The following is a 19,144-nucleotide window of genomic DNA, read 5'->3' on the forward strand; positions in this document are numbered from 1 at the left end:
TGGTTCCAACCCGTCTGGGGTCTACATGCTTGTGGGCATCAGACAGTTAACTTCTTCCACCTGGTGGGGGTTTCAGTCTCTTCAAAACAACTCAGAGGACATGGCTCAGGATATTATCTCTAGCCCTTGAGGAGGAACTAAAAGTCCTTGACTTTGTTTAATGGTTAAACTATTTTTATTTTTGCCTTCCTTGCCTGTTCTCCTTTCCTTCTGCATTTTCTCAACTTCTCTGATTAAATGTACTCTTTGGAACTCAGGGAAGCCTAGGAGGCTACAGTTTTTCTACAGACAAGAGGCAGCCAGAGGACACGGGTGAGGAAGGCTGTTCTGGGAAGGTTCCATAGGGTCCTGCTTGGTTACACTGCCACCATGGCTATTGGTGACTGACTTTCCCACTGGTGCTCCATTTATTCAATCAGTCAGTGATGTGTGCCTGGCCCATTGTGTGCCAGGCACTGTGCTCACAGAGAAGAGAGGGGTCTATGGAAGGATTCCAGTTCCACACCCTCCAGTTTCACTTCCTAGGTCATGAGGAGGTGGGAGGGGGAAGGGAGATTGCTACTGTCTTTGGCCCCGGAAAAATGCTTCCACTCCCATGTGAAACGCTTTCCCTCAATGAGCTTCTGCAGAGGTGGAACAGGTTGAAACCTTCTAAAGAGTTTCTATTAAATTCTAAGAGTGCAGAGAGGGAGGGGGGAGGAGGAATGGAACTATGATTTATTCAACTGCTATTTGTTCAACAAATATTTAATGAGCCAGTATTATGTGCCAGGTAGTGTGCCAGCAATGGGAAAACAGGTGGGAAAGAGCTATCCCCTGACCTTAGGGGATTTGATAAGCTCAGATGCTGAATTCGTGGTCCACTGGTTCCCAGGGAGCAGCACCCCACCGCCTACCCGACCCCTTCCTTCCTTCCTTCCACTGCCAGTCATTTTATTAAAAAATGAAAGCCTAAGGTAATTTGCTCTCCCATGTCAGCTAGGAGGTCTTGAACTCCCACAGGCCAAAAGTTCACAGTAACAGGCAGGATTAATTAGTAGTTGTCATGGAAATGGAATATCATTAACTATACAATTTGAAACTGTTCAAGTCCACTTGCACCAAAATTACATCCTGAAACTACGGCATCACAAAGCCTTCACACACTCTTGACTCATATTTGAGTCATGTACAACACTTAAGTATTAAATATTATTTGCAAAACAACCAGTATTGTCCATTTGTTTATGTGCGATGGGGTAGGAGAGGTGGTGCTCCACACACAGAAGGATGTCTGAGCATGTGGCCCATTATTCAAACCTAACACACATCAGTACATCTGTTTTGAAATGCCGTTGCATCCAGACTGTTGTCTAGTGGATAAAGCCTCCTATGGGCCCCATAAAGTGTGCAAGGTGCCTGCATTAGTCGTTTACTGTTGCATGACAAATCACCCCAAAATGTAACAGCTTAAAACAGCAATAATCATTTCACATTTCTCACAGTTTCTGTGGGTCAGGAATTTGGGAGCCTCAGCTGGAGGCTCTGGCTCAGGGTCTCTCCTGAAGTTGCCGTCCAGTGTCAGCTGGAGCTGTACCTGAAGGCTTGACTGGGACTGGAGGATCCTCATCCAAAGTGGCTCACTCTTATGACGGTGAGTTGATGCTAGCTCTTGGCCAGGGGCCTTTTCCCTCCATGTGGGCCTTTCTATGGGGCATCCTGAGTGTCCTTAAGATATAGCAGCTGGCTTCATCCAGAGCGAGCAATATAAGAGACCAGGGCTGAAGTGGTAGTGCCTTTTAGGACCTATCCTTGGTCCTAATTGTCATTTGTACAATATATATTAGTCACACAGGCAGCCCTGACTCAGTGTGGGAAGGGCTCATACAAAGGCTTGACTACCAGGAGATGTAGATCATCCGGGGTCATGTTGGATGCTGGCTACCACCAGTGTTGATCATTGCAAATGCTTCCTCTGCTCTCCAGCATAGTCAGGCAGCAGGATATTCCCATCCATCAAATCTCTGCATATTTGAGTGAAGCTATGTGTAAATTGATGCATTTCGGAGAATTCTGTAGTAAGAAAATAGATAGTACCAAAACAGCATTGAATACTATTTGGACTGTTTTTGGACATTCGGAGGTCTCTTGATTCCAGAGTCTACAGATAATCACTATTAACATTTCAGCATATGTCCTTCCAGATCTTTTTTTTTTTTTTTTTAAAGGAATTCCTTTTTTTTTTTTTTTTTTTTTTTTTTTTTTTTCTTTTTTTTTTAAAGGAATTCCTTTATTTTTATTATTTATTTATTTATTTATTTATTTTTGGCTGTGTTGGGTCTTCGTTTCTGTGCAAGGGCTTTCTCTAGTTGCGGCGAGCGGGCCTCTCACTATCGCGGCCTCTCTTGTTGCGGAGCACAAGCTCCAGATGCGCAGGCTCAGTAGTTGTGGCTCACGGGCCTAGTTGCTCCGCGGCATGTGGGATCTTCCCAGACCAGGGCTCGAACCCATGTCCCCTGCATTGGCAGGCAGATTCTCAACCACTTCGCCACCAGGGAAGCCCCTTCCAGGTCTTTTCCATGTCCTTTCCACTGGTTCTTCTCCTAACAGCATTTAAAGGTGTTTATGTCTGTCCCATCCTAACACAACCTTTCCTTATCCTCTGTTTCCCTTCAGCTGTTACCTTATATCTCTTATCACCTCCACAGTCTAGCTTCTTAAACAGCTTGGCTAAACTTCTCACCTCCCGATTGCTCCTCACGCCACTTAAACTGGCTTCAGTCCCCACTATTCCATGGGAATTGTCCCTACCACAGTCACCCATTACCTTCTCATTGCTAAATCCAGTGGACACTAAGTCCCTTTCTTTTCTGACCTCTTAGCGCCATCTGATGCTGTTGACCACAAATCTCCCTTCCCTGGTTTTTCTCTTACTTCCCTGACTGCTCCTTATCAGTCTCCACTCTGGGCTCCTATCCTTCTATCCACCCCTTGAATGTTGGGGTTCCTCAAGCCTCTGTCCTAGACCACTTCTCACTCTACACATGTTGACAGGGCAACCCCGTCCATCTCCGCACCTTCATTTACCAGCTATAAGCCAGTGCTTTTTAAATCTATGTCTCTAGCTCGGACGTCTCTCCTGAGCTTCAGACCTATATAAACAACTGTGTGATGAGTATCTTTGGTCATGTCTCAAGCTCAACGTGTTGAAAACTGAATTTATCATTTCCACCGGCTCCTCCAGTGTCCTCCCATCTCAGTAAATAGCACCTTTATCCACTCAGTTGCCCAAGCCAGAAACACAGGCATTAATTATCCCTGACACCACTCTCTCCATCTCTCACATTCATCGGTCACCACGTCCTGGGGATTCTACCTCCAATATATCTCTAGAATCCATTCACTTTTCTCCATCCCTTACTGTCAGCTCTCAGCAGCTCTTAACTGGTCATCCTGTCTCCAGTCTTGCCTCATCATTTACTTAACCACTCTTCTGTCATGGGATGTTTAGGTTTCTTGTACATGATTATACTTAAAAAAAGTTTTTTTTTTGGTTACCTGAGCTCTTTGTTAGATTGCATTTTGATTTCATGATGTTAATATATTTGCCTCTAAGGTATGCTTTACAAATAAAGAATCAGGAAAAAGCATCTGATCCCCTTCTATCCAGACCAAATCTCTCTCCAAAGTCCTGTGTGGTCTAGATTCCAGGGGAATGGATTTCACTGTGTTCCCAGGAGTGGACACACCATTCCTCAGCCTGACAAAGCCCTCTGTAACCCAGGCTGACCACATCTAGCCAGCCTCGTTCCCAGCCACACACTCTTCCATTCTCTTATGCATCTGGTTGTTCCTTCATCAAGTATTTATCTAGTACACATAAGGCACCGTGCTAAGAAATATCCTCACTGTAACAGGTCTCTACCCTCATGGCGTGCTCCACCCCACCTCCAAACTACATTTGATTTCTGATTCTGGACCTTTGCTCACCACCACCCCGCTACCTGGAATGGCTTCTTTCATCCCCTCCCCAATAGCCTCGTCTTCCCCATCCTTTGATGTAAGCCTACCTTCACTGACCATCCCAGACCACAGTGATCCCTATACCTTTCTTATCTCTTCTCTCATTTCAAAACGTAATCAATGTATCTTGCATTGCTATTTTATTATTTCTCATATCAATAGTTCTAACTGTAGCTGTATCAATACTGTCTCCCCATCTGGATTTAAACCCCTGGAGAATCAGACTCATACTTTTTTTTTCCTTTCTAGGGAATTACTTAAGTAGGAAATTACTTATTAATAGCTGATTAATTAACTAGTTAATTATTTTACTTCTCTGAGCCTCGAGGTCTTCCTATCCAGGACTGGATAATAATTCCAACAATTTAGGGTGGTTGTGAGAATTAAAGATGGCAACAGATGAGAAAAGGTATCCTATTGTACCCGGCACACAGAAGGTGCCCAATAAATGTTAGTTCTCATCCCTGTAAATGTCTAATCCTGGGCTGAAAACACAGTAACTAAAAGTACTTATTTGCAAAATGAAAGAATGAATGAATCGGTAAATGAATGACAAAAGGCTGAAGGAATGAAATAATGCATTCCCTGTCAGAGAAAGAGAGGAACTTTCCTTGGCTGGTATGGGAGCGTATTCTGCCAGAGGAGAGACTGTAGATAGATTTCCCGCTCGGCTCCAAGATCATGAAATGTTGATTAATGGGAAATCAAGTTTGATTTGGGTATTTCTGCTGCAGCCAGCTAATTTTTGTAAGTTTGACTGAATTTGTGATCTGTCAGAATTCCCAGAAGAAAGTAGCAGGCACATGTTTCTTATAAACTGAAAAGAAATTCTTGTGTAGATTAATTTTCACTGGCATAGATCTGGCTCTGGGCACTGTAAGAAATGAGAATATGTTGGTTTCAGAGCCCAGGCTATAAATAGTTATCCCCTCACTGTCACTGGTGTTTGTAGAAACTCCTTTTTCACTAATGGTCATTCCATTTGTTTTGAAAAAGACATAAAACTGTCCAAAAAGTACTGAAGGTCATGACATAAAAGGCCTTTGGGGAGGAGGACACTAAGATGAGGGGGTGTCATCTCCAGATGCTAACCATTTGGTTTTCTAGCTTCACACGTTGAGTTCATGGTATTAATTTTGCGTTCTTCGTGGAGGGAATGACTTTGTGGTCAGCTGCAGTCAGCAGTGACAATTAACCCCTGTCCTCCTATCTTCACCACAGGAAGTGACAGAGGTGACAGAGATTTCTCCATTATTCCCCTGATCCCCTTCTTCATTCCCCGCTCCCCTCTCCTCCCCATTCCTAACAGACCTCCCCATCACCCCACACCTTGTCTTCCCAACTACATGGAATGTTCTCGAAGAAGGGGGATCATGATTAAGGACTGCAGTCTTGACACACTGACCCTCCATAAATGCATGAACAAATTGGAGAAATTTATTTTATGTGGCCACAAAATGGCAAATCTGGAAGGGACATCACAGATCACCTAGTTCAGGGACTCCTCAGCAGGGTCCATGGAATTCTAAGGGATCTGTGGATAGAATTCAATGAGTCCACACATTTGGATGAAAAAGGTTTAAATCTTTATTTTCATTACTAACTGAAATTTAGCATTTTCTGGAATTACAAATAAAGGTAACACCCCACAGTAGTGTTGGCACTATCTATGACTTTTTCACCAAAGAAATCGTACTCATTTTTTATATCTCATTATAGATATTGCAAAAATCTCAAAATAATCTTTTATTTTCAACATTACTTCAAAACTATAGCAAAATGATAACATTATAAGTAAAAACTTACTTGCCACCAGATCTCATTTGATGCATTAGTAAAGAAGCATATCTATTACTATGTCAAGTATTTATTCTTTTTTTCAATTATATTGAAAGCTATATCAACATAGTTGGTTTCTTCTGTAATCCTTGGTATTTTGTCTCATGCATTTAACAACATTCTACTGAGAGGGGACTCCATAGATTTCATTAGACTGCCAAAGGGGCCACAGGACAAAAAAGGTTAAGAACTCAGATCTAGTCCCTGGAAGCACAAAATTTGTCTCACACCATATCCCAGGATCTCTGAGAAAGATAATGAAGACACATCAGAATGCAGAGGGAAAGAATACTGTGATCAATTAGCAATGTCTGTCAGGGGCACCACATGAAGAAAGTGGTAGAATGGAATTGCATACTTTCCAATCTAGGCCAGTGCTGCAAATACAACTTTGTGCAAAGATGGAAATATTTTATCTGCACTGTCCAGTATGGTGACCACTAGCCTCACATGGCTTTTGAACACTTGAAATGTGGCTGGTGCAACTGAAATTTTGAATTTTTAGTTCTATTTAATTTTAGTTAATTTACATTTAAATAGCCACCTGTGACTAGTGGCTACTGCACTGGACAACGCAGCTCTAAACTAATCCCACCTACACCTACCTTAGTCACCTCCCACTCCACCCCACCCCCTCTCATGGAGGAGGAACCTTGACCCAGAGAGAGATGGCCTTTGCCAAAGGTCATTGGACCCATTGGTGACAAACCCACATCTCTCTACCTCCCAGTTTGGAGTTTTCTCACTTATACAGCATTTCTAAACTATCATTTAGCAGGATGTTCATTCCCTGAACAATGCCCGGTGTGCCATGAGAGAAGAAATTATTCAAAGTTATGTAAGTCCTCTTGGTAAAACAAGATAAGGCACTATCTCTTCATTGACGTGAGGTCTGATTTAATGATTTCCTTTTTGTTTATGTCAGTTTGAAGGGCAAGGGGTGGAAATAGGAATTATTTTGCTTTTTGGTCTGCTAATTTGCTTTAAGAAAATGTTCACAGATATTCTGCATAAAAGTATATTGTTTGCTGTTTTGCAATCTCCAAACATTTAAGAAACCTGCTCTAAGCCAGACTGTTTCTGAGGATGATTCACGCCCCAGAGCAGGTCCCCATCTTGATTCAGGGTTAAAGAACACAGACTGTACCGTGCCCACTCTGTTTGCAGGAGGGGCCTGTGTTGATGAAGAATTGGTGGTGAGGAGGCCTGAGGGGGGGGATGCATTCTGATGAGGTCATGGGGAGGGAATGCCTTCCTCTGCAGAGGTGGGAGCCTGGGACAGCTGCCAGGAGTGTGGTCTGGGAAGCACAGCCCTGGGACAGAGGAACAAGAATCATGCATTTGCCCTGCTCATTAGAAATCTTTGGGGGCCTCAACAAGCTGCTTCATAGTTTCACCCTCTGCAAGCTCAAGCTTCAAGAAACAAAACAAAACAAAGACAAAAACAAAACAAAACAAAACAATGGCCTTTTCTCCTGTCCTGGCTAAGAGAGGGCTTAACCTTGAGTTAACTTTGCCTATCTGACCGCAGCTAAGGCCTGTCACAACTCAAAGCATTCATAGACAGCAAAACTGGCCAACACACTGATTATAATGTTTTCTAAAGTTTCAGTGGTATATAAACAATTTTCAGAGATTTCTTACTGTGAACCAGCAGGCCCTCCTCCCGACATGCTGAATCAGAATTTTTGACGATGTGTCCTAGGTATCTAGGTCTTAAACAAAGCTCCCAGCTGATTCTGATGTACAGTTAGATTTTAGGACTGCTGGCCTAAAACATGACATCCATACCCTTAATCCTGGCATCCAAGGCCTCTGGGCGCTGGGCCTGCTCTATACAGGTGGAGCATCATAGTGGGAAACATACAAATTGTGCAGTAATTGTCAACTGAAGAAAAACACACAACCTGAAAGCTGAGAATTCTGTTTTATTCGGAGACCTTACCGAGGACTATAGCCTGGGAATCAGCCTCTCAGTTAGCGCTGAGAAACTGTTCCAAAGAGGTAAGGGAGGAACCAGGATACGTAGGAGTTTTTGATGTAGTCGAACAGCCAAAGATTACTTCTAATGACAAAAACAAATATCTCAAGTTAATGATTTTAATGCTTTTCTATGTGTGGGAAGATGCAAGAGTCTGGGCTCTCTGAAATTATTCCTTTGATACGCATCCTAACTATCTAGGGCCAGTATCCTGTTTTTCTCCATCCTGAATTCCCCTCAGGGTGCACCATCAGGGCTGATTGCAGTGGCAAATGGCGGGCAACTTTCCTTGTTTACTGGAATGGCAGGCAACATTTTTGTCCACATAATGATATACATAACAGCAGCTACCATTCATTGGGTGCCTGCCAGGTGCCAGGTATAGGACTAAGAGCTGTAAGTGAATCACCATTTAATCTGCACGTTGGCTCTATTATTACCATTTTACAGATAATACATTGAGGTTTAGAGTGGTTAAATAATTTGCCCAGGGACACACAGTCAGGAAGTGTAGAAATGGAACTCATACTGAGGTCTATCAAATTCCAAAGTCCATGCACTTCACCTAGGGTGAGCAACTATCCTAGTTTGCCTGGGACTGAAGGGCTCCATTACACATGGCACCTTCTGTGCTAAAACCAGGACGGTCCTCGGCACACCAAGACAAGCTGGTTACCCTATCTCAACTTGGAGATTTCTGCCTGAGATCAGCTCCACCACTTGTGACCAAATTACATCATCAGGCAAGCCTGCCCACCCTTGGGTCTCCCAGGTTCCTCATCTGAAAACAGGAATTGTCACATCTGTCCCAGAAGGTGGCTGTGAGCATTAGATGAGATAGTGCCTGTAACAACATCCACTGAAGGAAGAGGTGAGCTTCCCCGCAGGCCCACCTGGTGGAGCCCTGCGTTGTGTTGCTCAATATGTGTTTATTTGAAATCTGGAAAACTCTCAGCCATGATCTCCTCAAATAATTCTTCTCCATTCCCTCCGTTCTCATCTTCTGGAACTCCTATCCAAGTGTATGTATATTAGCATCTCTCATTTAAGCCTACACATCTCAGACATTCTCTTTCCCATTTTAAAAATGTTTTGTGGGGACTTCCCTGGTGGCGCAGTGGTTAAGAATCCGCCTGCCAATGCAGGGGACACGGGTACAATCCCTGGTCTGGGAAGATCCCACATGCCACAGAGCAACTAAGTCCATGCACCACAACTACTGAGCCTGCACTCTAGAGCCCACGAGCCACAACTACTGAAGCCTGCGTGCCACAACTACTGAGCCCATGTGCCACAACTACTGAAGCCCACACGCCTAGAGCCCGTGCTCCGCAACAAGAGAAGACACAGCAATGAGAAGCCTGGGCACCGCAACAAAGAGGTAGCCCCCTCTTGCCGCAACTAGAGAAAGCCCATGCACAGCAACGAAGACCCAATGCAGCCAAAAATAAATAGAATAAATAAATTTATTTAAAAAAATAAAATCTTAATAAAAAAAAATATTTCGTGGCACCCTGGGAGAGGTTCTCGGTGCTCTCTTCTGTCTTATTCTTTCTTCAACTGTACCCAACTAAACTTGACAGTAATTATTGAGTTTATCAATAACTACATTTTCATTAGCAGAATTTGTAGCTGGTTTTTCTTCATACCCAGCTGGTCTTGCCTCCTATCTGCCTGCTTTTTGTTTTACAAATGTCTTGGGTTTTCAACTTTCTTTCTCCTTATATCCCTTTGAAACACTTCTCCTGTTTGCTGATTTTGGTGACCATCTTTCCTGGCATCCCCTTGCCTCCTGGTTTGGAATTGAGGTTTGCAGGTGGCTCTGGAGTTGGAGCTTGCTGTGTTTCACTGTGCGTTCTTCCTCCCTCTCTGTTCGCCCCTCTCTCTCGCCGTGGTGTTGCCTCCGCTCTGACCCAGCAACCCCAGTTAATGACCAAGTCTACTACTGATGGTTCTGGCTTCACTCGGGGGCAGAGACTCTGGCAAGGTGCTGGCATTGCCCTTGACCTGCCCACCTGGCCAGGTCTGCTTCCTTCTCCCTCCCTTGGACTGCAGCTTCCGGCAGGTGGCCGCCCAGGCCATGGCCACTGCTTTCCTTCAGTCTCATTTCACAGGTAGGGGGGTGCTCTTTGTTCCCACATAGGGGGACTGGCTTTGTCCCTACCTGACTTGGGGTGCTTTTACTCCCCATTATGTCAAAAGGAGCCAAAATGGCCAGTTTTCCTCTTCTGCTCCCAGACCCAGAAACCCGTGCCCCAGCCTCACCTACCCCCACTCGCAGGTTTGTGTCCTGTGCTGGGTTTTTTTTTTTTTTTTTTTCCTTATTGAAGTATAGTTGATTTACAGTGTTGTGGTGTTACTTTCAAGTGTACGGCAAATTGATTCAGATATATAGATAGATAGATAGATAGATTCCTTTTCAGATTCTTTTCCATTATAGGTTATTACAAGATACTGAATGTAGTTCCCTGTGCTGTAACAGTAGGTCCCTGTTGGTTACCTATTTTATATATAGTAGTGTGTATATATGTGTCCTGTGCTGTTCATTGAACACTGGGATGTTTTACATCTACGTGTTCCTGTGCCTTTTTGGTTTTCTCTTATTTCTAGTCTGTCTTTACTCAGCATTTGAGAACAGAAGGTCCTGAAAGGATCGTCCTACAAAGCCATCTTGACTTAGGCATTTCCCTGAAACTGTGTTTCAGAAGAACATTAAAATCAAGGAAGATTCAAAGTTCTCATGAATGTTTCCTTTGGCACTTGAAATAATAGTCCCAAGCAACCAAGAGAAAGGAACAGGAAGCCACACTGTGATGACAGCATCTTTACGTGATTTTTCTCAGACCAAAGGCACACGGGGTGGACAAGGAAAGAGACCGATGCTGGGGCCTCATCTGAGCATCTACGTTAACTCAGTGCATGACCTTGGCTGCCAATTATTGAGCTCCTCCTCTCTTGCTGTTAGACTGAGACCTCCCCCACCAATTCTGAAAGCCTGTGGTTCTCTAACCAAAGGGCAGCATAGCCCAGTGTCATGTGATCCCGAAGCAGTGTCCCAAGTGTTCTCTTGTTACCTACTCCCACCCTCAAATGACTGCCTGGCCACCACCTCCAGGGCTGCCATTCCAGAAATTACAGCACTTAACAAAGTCTGTTTGGGGTCACAGAGAGAAATTTTGCTCAAATGCTACTTAGGCTTTTCATTTTTCTTCTTCCTTTCCCTCTGACCCAAATTTGAATTCCTAACTAGTGTTTCAGAAAGTCCCAGTTGGGAGGTAAAGGGAAATAGGGGTGACTGACTCTATTCCACAGAGGAAGACATTGCAGCCAGCAAAGTTTCAGGAACTTGCACGAGGTCACCCAGCAAGTGGATAAGGCAGGACTTTTGAAGGCAGGTCCATCTGCTTCCACAGCTGCCCCACCTCAGCATAGCATGCCATTCCCGGGCAGATGGAGGGTGGTCCTTTGAGCAGCTGCCATAGTAAGAAGGGTCTCTATAGTATCTCTCCATCCCCATTGATGGCTCTTGGAGCAATTCCTCAGTCAGAAAGCCGCAGGTGACCCCGGGTACTTACCAGCAACTCTAGCACCCACCCAGGTTTAGGGCCAACTTTTCTACAAATATCCCACTAAATATTGGCAGTTGGGGCCTTTATTGAAATCCTGGGGCGCAATTTTTGCAGATCAAGTCAAGATCTCTTTCTCCACTCACCATCACTTAACTCTCAGGGCACTGTTACAACCTCAGAGCAAAGCTCCTCTGCCAAGGGAAATAGGTCTCTACTTTCTGTCGTTTTCTTGACTTCATAATTCTTGGCTTAGAGCAAAACTGCGAAGCTGGCAGCTTTCATCCCCACCACCCCTGCTGGCTCTCTGCTCTGCACCCTTTCCTCCCTTCAGAGGCCCTGTCATCCTCACCCCTGCCCCTCATTCCCACCCCCTCCTCACTCAAAGCTGCTCACACCAGAAAGACAGAGATTTGGGCATGGCAGCAAAAAGGGGACTCTGTCCCAGGGGATTTCCATATTGAAGAGAGTGCATTCTTTAAGCATGCACTGTCCACCTGTGTGCATGCGTGTGCATACACACACACCCCCCCCAAACACACACACCCTAGACACACACACACCACATACACACACACCACACACACACCACACACACACACACACCCCCCACACACACACACCCCCACACACACACACCCACACACACACACACCCCACACACACACAAGGTTTATTGTTTTATGATTAGATAATTGGCACATGTACATCACAGAAAATTTGAAAAGTACAAAAAATATAAAGAAGAAAGTCAAAACCTGTAATCCAACCACCCAGACAAACCTCCATTAACTCTTTAATATATTCCCTTCCAGTTCTTTGTCTTAATGTATATGCATATGTGCATGCATGGATATATCACACATATATACATTCTAGGGTCTGTTTCAAGGCTATCTTGTTTCATTGCTGTGACTGCCAGTTCTCCCTCAATACCACAGTGCTGACATTATTGTTTTAGAATCGACTTTAATCCCTGATGGCTTGAATTCTCCATCATCACTTTTTTTCAACATTTAAAAAATTATTCTCAACTCTTTTTCCTGGTGAATTTTAAATTTATTTATTTTTTTTAAATTTTTGGCTGCATTGGGTCTTCGTTGCTGCACGTGGGCTTCTACTCTTTGTTGCTGCACACGGGCTTTTCTCTAGTTGCAGTGAGCAGGGGCTACTCTTCGTTGCGGTGCGTGGGCTTCTCATTGGGTGGCTTCTCGTTGCGGAGCACGGGCTCTAAGCACGCGGGCTTCAGTAGTTGTGGCACAGAGGCTTGGTTGTTGTGGCTCGTGGGCTCTAGAGCGCGGGCTTCAGTTGTTGTGGCACAGAGGCTTGGTTGTTGTGGCTCGTGGGCTCTAGAGCGCAGGCTCAGTAGTTGTGGTGCACGGACCTAGTTGCTCCGCGGTATGTGGGATCTTCCCAGACCAGGATTGTACCCGTGTCCCCTGCATTGACAGGTGTATTCTTAACCACGGTACCACCAGGGAAGTCCCCTGGAGAATTTTAGATTCATTGTGATAAATAAGCCATTGCTTCTTGGGTTGCAAGTTTATTGCACTTATAAATTAATTGGGTAAAATTGGCATTTTTACAATATTCGAATTTTCCATCCAGAAATATTGTATGTCAGACCTAGATCTTCTTTAATATCTTTCAATAAAGTGAAAAGATTTCCTTCAGATGGGTCCTACATGTTCTTTTTGAGGTTTCTTAATATTTTTAACTTTTTGTTGGAAATTGGGATCTTTTTTCTTTACATGCTTCTGATTTGAATTATTGACTTGGAAAACTTATCCTGCATCTAACTCTTACTCTCTAAATAATTCTAATACTTTATCAATTGATTCCCTCCTTTTCCCAGGAAGATAATTATACCATCTGCAAATAATAATTTTATTTTCTCCTTCATATGTATAATTTTGTGAGTCACTGTACAACTTTAAGAACCATGTTAAATAATATCAGTAAAATCAGTGATTTTTCTTAATTTACTATGGATTCTTTCAATCCATTAAGGAACTGTTTTTCTAATCTTAGTTTTTAGTCTTTTAAATCGAGATTAGATATTGAAACTTCTCAGATATATTTTCATAATCTGTTGAGATTATCATATTTTTCTTATTTTACTTGTTAATATTAGAAATTACCCTTATAATTTCCTACTACTAAAATATCTTTATATTTCTAGGATCACACCTACTTTTTCCTGGAGAAATTTTTAAACGTACTCTTGAATTTGATTCATTGATGTTCTATTTAAGATTTGTACAGCTGCCATATGCACAAGTGAGATTAGTTTACAGCAGCATGTCCCAAAGTCTGTTCTATGGAACACTATTGCTATGAGTTGTGCTACAGAAAAAAGGAAGAGAAGGGAAGTCCTGTGTTAAAACTAATTTAGAAAATACAACATATCCCTCTTGGAGATTCACAAGGTATATTCCCGTTTTAAGATTCTGAGACAAGCTGGGGTTAAAAAGAGAAAAAAGAGAGAAACTTGGGTTTAAATTCGCATAACCCAGCATTTCCCAAACTGATTGACCATACGAGTCTGTATCTGACATAATTCCTATTAACATCTTGCAGAGCTCATGTCTGAGGCATGCACTTTGGAAACTGTCTTTGTCAGTGTTGACACTGGTTTCGCTGGACACCTCTTCCATCAAAAGTTCTAATCAAAGGCTTATAATCAATTAAACTCTGTTGCTGCTACCCTACACAATAAGATACTTATTGTTTCTTCCAATTAAAGTTGATGCCTTTCAGTTTCATGATTCTGAGACATTGTCTCACTCCACTGGGTCCCTTTGGGATCTCAAGGATGCAGGAAAACTCAACCTTCAGATGGATCCAGTTCAGGGTTGTCTTTATTTAACCTTCCCTCCAAGCTTGACTGGCTCTTCCTTGATCTTCTCCTCAGTTCACGGGACTACATGGCCTTGGCCCTCCGCCAGTGATGTCTTCACTCCAAAGCAGCCTGACTCTTCAGCTCAAGTGACCTTATGTGGCCCAGGTGACTTTTCCTCCATCCCTTGCCCTGCATCCTGAAACCGTCTGTTCCCACTCACCATCCCCTTTGCTCTCTCTTCTCCTCCCAACTCCAAAATCCCACTTTTTCTATAAATACCCAAGAGATACTCAAGACTGAGAAACACATAATCTTATTTGCTAAAAAGTTCCCAGAAGCAAAACCCTTCTAAATGTTGCGGGAGATAGATAGATTTACCGTATGGCCTCCACCCTTCGGCAGCTCTGATTCTTGTGCTGGGGATGAACAAGTATCAAATCATTGCAGCGAACCTTTTGCCCAGTGCCTGGCATAGGAAGAGCTCAGTAGCCATTGACTAACATCACACTGAATAGAAAGTGATAAGTGCCTTATAGAGTTATGTGTATGGTGTGTGGTTAATCTTCTGAAGAATTCACAGAGCAGTGACATTTGAAAGGGGTTTTAAAGGATGAATAGGAGCTCATGTGGTAGAGCAAGGAGGCAATGAAACAATTTGCAGCTGAATCAGACTTTCCAAAGCTCTTTCACATACCAACCCAACTCGATCTTCACGACACTGTGAGGTAAACTTCATTGTTGCTAAACCCATTTTTCTGTTGAGGAGGTTAAGGATCACTTGAAGCAATGAGCTTTCCCAAATCAAAAGATTTCAGGAATACATGAGTAGTTGTCCTAGCACTCTGATAACAAACAGCCATTCTTAAGAGGTGTTGAGGTCCCAGGAAAACAAGGCAGGTGTGGTCCCTGCCGTCCTGGAGCTCATAGGCTAGATTCACAGAACTTTAGGGCTGCAGATTCTCCCCATGCGGAGGTCTTTAGCTCAGCAATTAGCGAGAGAGCTGAAGAAATTGCTTTTTTCCGCAGACTGAAGCTGGGCCCACATTTAGCCTAGGAGTAAATGGTGCAGCAGCCAGAGTGTGAGGCCGGCAGACACCCTCCAGGTGGGGCGGGGGGCGCGGGGGGCACCCCTGGCTTACCTCTGAACCTCCTGGGGAGCCATAAAAAATACTGTTGCCAGGTGTGCCCTGGACCACTGAAGTCAGAAGCTGGGTTTTGGTGGGAGGGGGTGGTCGTGGGTACGTTTAAGTGTCCCGCTTGATTCTAATGTGCAACCAGCGTTATAAACCAGTGTTCTGATAGAAAGATTGGGGCAGTATAGGGACACAGTTGTGAAGTTCTAATTCTGCTTCTTTACTTCTCTTTCCCCTGCCTTCCTCCTGTATCCCTGCAGCTCCTTTCTGCTGGTCCCATTCTGAGCACCCACATCTGCTCCATCCCAGCTACCTAACATGGGGGCTGAGATGTGCTCCTGGGTTCATCACCACCAAAGGCTTCACTCTCGGATCCTAAAGATGCATTTAAAAGGGGCCTTCTCAGGGAGGACTTAATGGTCATAACGGTGACAAATGAGACACAGAGAGAGCCAAGGTGCAGTGGGCCTTCGGGTTTCTGTTCAGTCGCACCACAGAGGCAGCCATCTGCTGGGTTGAATTATAGGGCCGGGCCTGGTGTACAAAGGTAGGTCAGCTCTCACTGGTGAGACTACCTTCTCTCTCCCCACCCCTGCCTCAGATATCTCAGGGGAGTTAGAAGAGACTCATATCCTGCTGCTTGCTCATGGCCAGAATGGCTCCAGGTACACAGCCCAACAGAGGCCGCGGCCTGGAGCAGAGCAGGTGCCAACCCAGCTGGGGAGCTCATTTCCCCCCCCCGCCCTCCCCACTTCTCACCTCCCCTCGGGCATTTTCTCAGTGACCCAGAGAAGGAAGAGAAGTCCTGCAGTCTCTGCCCAGACACGTGGTATTATGGGCCTTTGTGAAGCTGAGCCTGCCCTGCCCCCAAGACCTTGATGCTTTCCTAGGGCGGGGGTGATTCCCCCAGCCTGCAGCAACTGGAACATGTTCTGGAATTCATCTGGATTACCAGGGGCCATGAGAGGAGGTGGATGGGGACACTGACCAAAGGTCCCAAAGCGATACAGTCCAGCTTACCTGATGCCAGAGAGTGAGATGTTACGGTGACAGAAGCCAGCTTTAGGACTGTCATCCTATTGGTTGGTTGTCACTACTGTTATCTGATTTACATATTTCCATAAGTATTTATTGCACTAGATCCCTGTGGCCTTAAGTCGATGGTGTAATGGGAAAAAGGACCCACAGACGAAACCCTGCCTGTGGATGCAGGGTGTTAGATGGTAGACTCCCCAGCCATCAGCTGGATGGAGGTGGGTGTCCCCGTGGAAGTCTGCCTATTGGTCCTCCTTGGCCTGATTTCTTCAACTGCAGAATCAAAAGAGCACTGCTGACTCCAGGGCTGCTCCCCTGGGATGTTGTAAAACTGAACAAGTTATTGATGGCAGGGAACTGGCAGTCTCTGAGTGGAAAGGGTAATAAATCAAACATTCCATTATGTCTGTTTCCAATTTCTCCTTTCAGTGAATGTTTGCTCATCGTCTGCAGCATGTAGCAGCATGCCTCTGCTCTAGTTATGCTAATCTTCTGTGTGTCATAGGTTAAGAGCATAAACTCGGGATCCAGTCTGCTTAGATTTTAATCCCGGCTCTCTACTTCCCAGCTGGGTGACCCTGGGTAAGTTACTTCACTTCTCTGTGCTTCAGTTTCCTCATCTGTTAAGTGATGATAATAATAGTACTTACCTCACCGGGTTGTTATAGAGAATAAATGTGTTAATATATGTAAATGGCTTAAAATCGTGCCAAGCACATAATAAGTGCTCAACAAATTTTCACTGCGAAGATGATTAATACATAGCACTTTCACATAATGAGTTCACAGAAGCTTATTTATCTGTTTGGCACCTAAACTCTAACACAGTGTTTTTCTAACTTGTCTGATGTTTAAAAAACAAAAATACCCAAGGTACTTGTGAAAAATAGAGGTTCCAGGCCACTGCCCTGAAGATTCTGATTCAGCAGGTCCAGAAGGGATCCGAGAAGCAGTATATTTAACAAATGGCCCAGGTGATCCTAATGAAGAGTTAAGGGAATCAGCTGCTGTAATGGGGCTAAGAGGCAAAACCTGGCCTCTTCTGGGTTTCCCTGCACTCCCTCTGCCAGTTAATCTGAAACGCCAGGGAGGGGAAGGCTCTTTCACTTTGGAGCTTTGGGAAAGCTCACATTGTCTCCCCCATCCCATTTCAGCAAGAGAGGCTTCCTAGAAGAGGTGGAGGGATTTCCAGGACTGGAACAAAGGGAGAGACCTTGGCTCACAGACAAGACGACGGTGAGTTATTGCAAGACTGGGGACGCAGGAGAAGAAGTGGCCATGGCAGGGTGGGCCGGGGTTGCCTAGAGGCACCCGAGTTTGGCACTTCTCTGAGAATTGCACATGTTTAGAGTCCTGAGCTTCATGGCATCTGGCCAGTCTCTCCAGGCATCTGTTCTTCCCTACACCCAGAATAAAATCCTGAGGTCCCTGTAAACTACAGGCCCATTTTCCCAGAAGTTTAGACCCTGTTCTTGAATCAGGTGTTCATTGATTGAACCACATCTCCTGAGCATTCACCAGGCGTTGGGAACACCAAATTGTGTGAGTCTATGACCAAGAGCTTCTCTCCGAGTGTGATTCAGACCTCTCTCCATGGAGAAGCTCGGAAACTTGGTGTCCCGTGGGAAGGACATGTGAGAAGCTATTAGCAATGCCAAGTGACAAGTGTCTGCTAGTGGTCCACCACCGCTGCCATGGGAGCTCTGAGGAGAGGGGAACTCTTCTGGGGAGGGGAGTGTTGCAATCTTGGAAGGCTCCTCAGAGGAGTTGAGCCAGTTCTTGAAGGATGAGAAAGTGCAATCAGACTGCCAGAGTAAGAGGTATTCTTTTTTTTTTTATAAATTTATTTATCCATCTATTTTTGGCTGTGTTGGGTCTTCGTCGCTGCACGCCGGCTTTCTCTAGTTGCAGCGAGCAGGGGCTACTCTTCGTTGCGGTGCACGGGCTTCTCATTGCGGTGGCTTCTCTTGTTGTGGAGCACGGGCTCTAGGCATGCGGGCTTCAGTAGCTGTGGCACGCGGGCTCCGTAGTTGTGGCTCGCGGGCTCTAGAGCACAGGCTCAGTAGTTGTGGCGCACGGGCTTAGTTGCTCCGCGGCATGTGGGATCTTCCCGGACCAGGACACGAACCTGTGTCCCCTGCACTGGCAGGCGGATTCTTAACCACTGCACCACCAGGGAAGTCCCAGAAGAGGTATTCTAATTTTTTAAAAAATTAGAAGAAAGACACCAAGGTGTAAAAGGGCACAGATGTGGCCGGAAAGCAAAGGCTGAGCGTGGGGATGGGAAAGTAGGTTGGTCTGGCTCCCAAAGATCCCTGCGTTCCATGCAACGCATCCCTCCCTCCCCATGGGGAGAGCAGCAGAGACGAGAAAGCCCCAGGATGATGTCCATCCCCAGCAATGTTCTTCACTTCCATGGAAAATCCAGCCCCTCACTCATCTAGGAACGGGAAGCAGCACTCACTGTAACTGAACCTTCTGCCGGGACTTGCTTTACCCACAATCAAATCCTGGCCCTGTCCCTGCCTGAGGCCAAATTAGGCCCTGGTGTTATGTGCTAGCCAAGTCTCCTCTGGTGAAGGGGGTGTGGCTTTGTGGTCATTTTGTAACTTCCCGAATGCGTCTTTGAAGCTTTGGACCAAGCCAGGACCTATCAGTGCCCTCATATCTCTATGAAGGAGAGGGTATAGCTAGAGCCGTTATCCCCAGAGTGTGCTGGGCAAGAGGTGGCGGCGGTGGGGGGGGG

The 19,144-nt window shown here is 45.0% G+C and overlaps 2 long non-coding RNA genes across 2 annotated transcripts in view; both read left to right on the plus strand.

Moving 5' to 3' along the window:
• Positions 1–16,070, plus strand: part of LOC309624856 — a 103,061-nt gene extending 86,991 nt beyond the window's left edge. Inside the window, exon 4 of the long non-coding RNA XR_014242170.1 lies at positions 14,303–16,070. This is a non-coding gene — a long non-coding RNA (uncharacterized lncRNA). The remainder of the gene's footprint in view (positions 1–14,302) is intronic.
• Positions 16,071–16,164: 94 nt separating this feature from the next.
• Positions 16,165–19,144, plus strand: part of LOC309624857 — a 38,793-nt gene continuing 35,813 nt past the window's right edge. Inside the window, exon 1 of the long non-coding RNA XR_014242171.1 lies at positions 16,165–17,634. This is a non-coding gene — a long non-coding RNA (uncharacterized lncRNA). The remainder of the gene's footprint in view (positions 17,635–19,144) is intronic.

This window comes from Balaenoptera borealis, assembly GCF_965194805.1.
Source record: "Balaenoptera borealis genome assembly, chromosome: 3".
NCBI classification, from domain to species: Eukaryota; Metazoa; Chordata; class Mammalia; order Artiodactyla; family Balaenopteridae; genus Balaenoptera; species Balaenoptera borealis.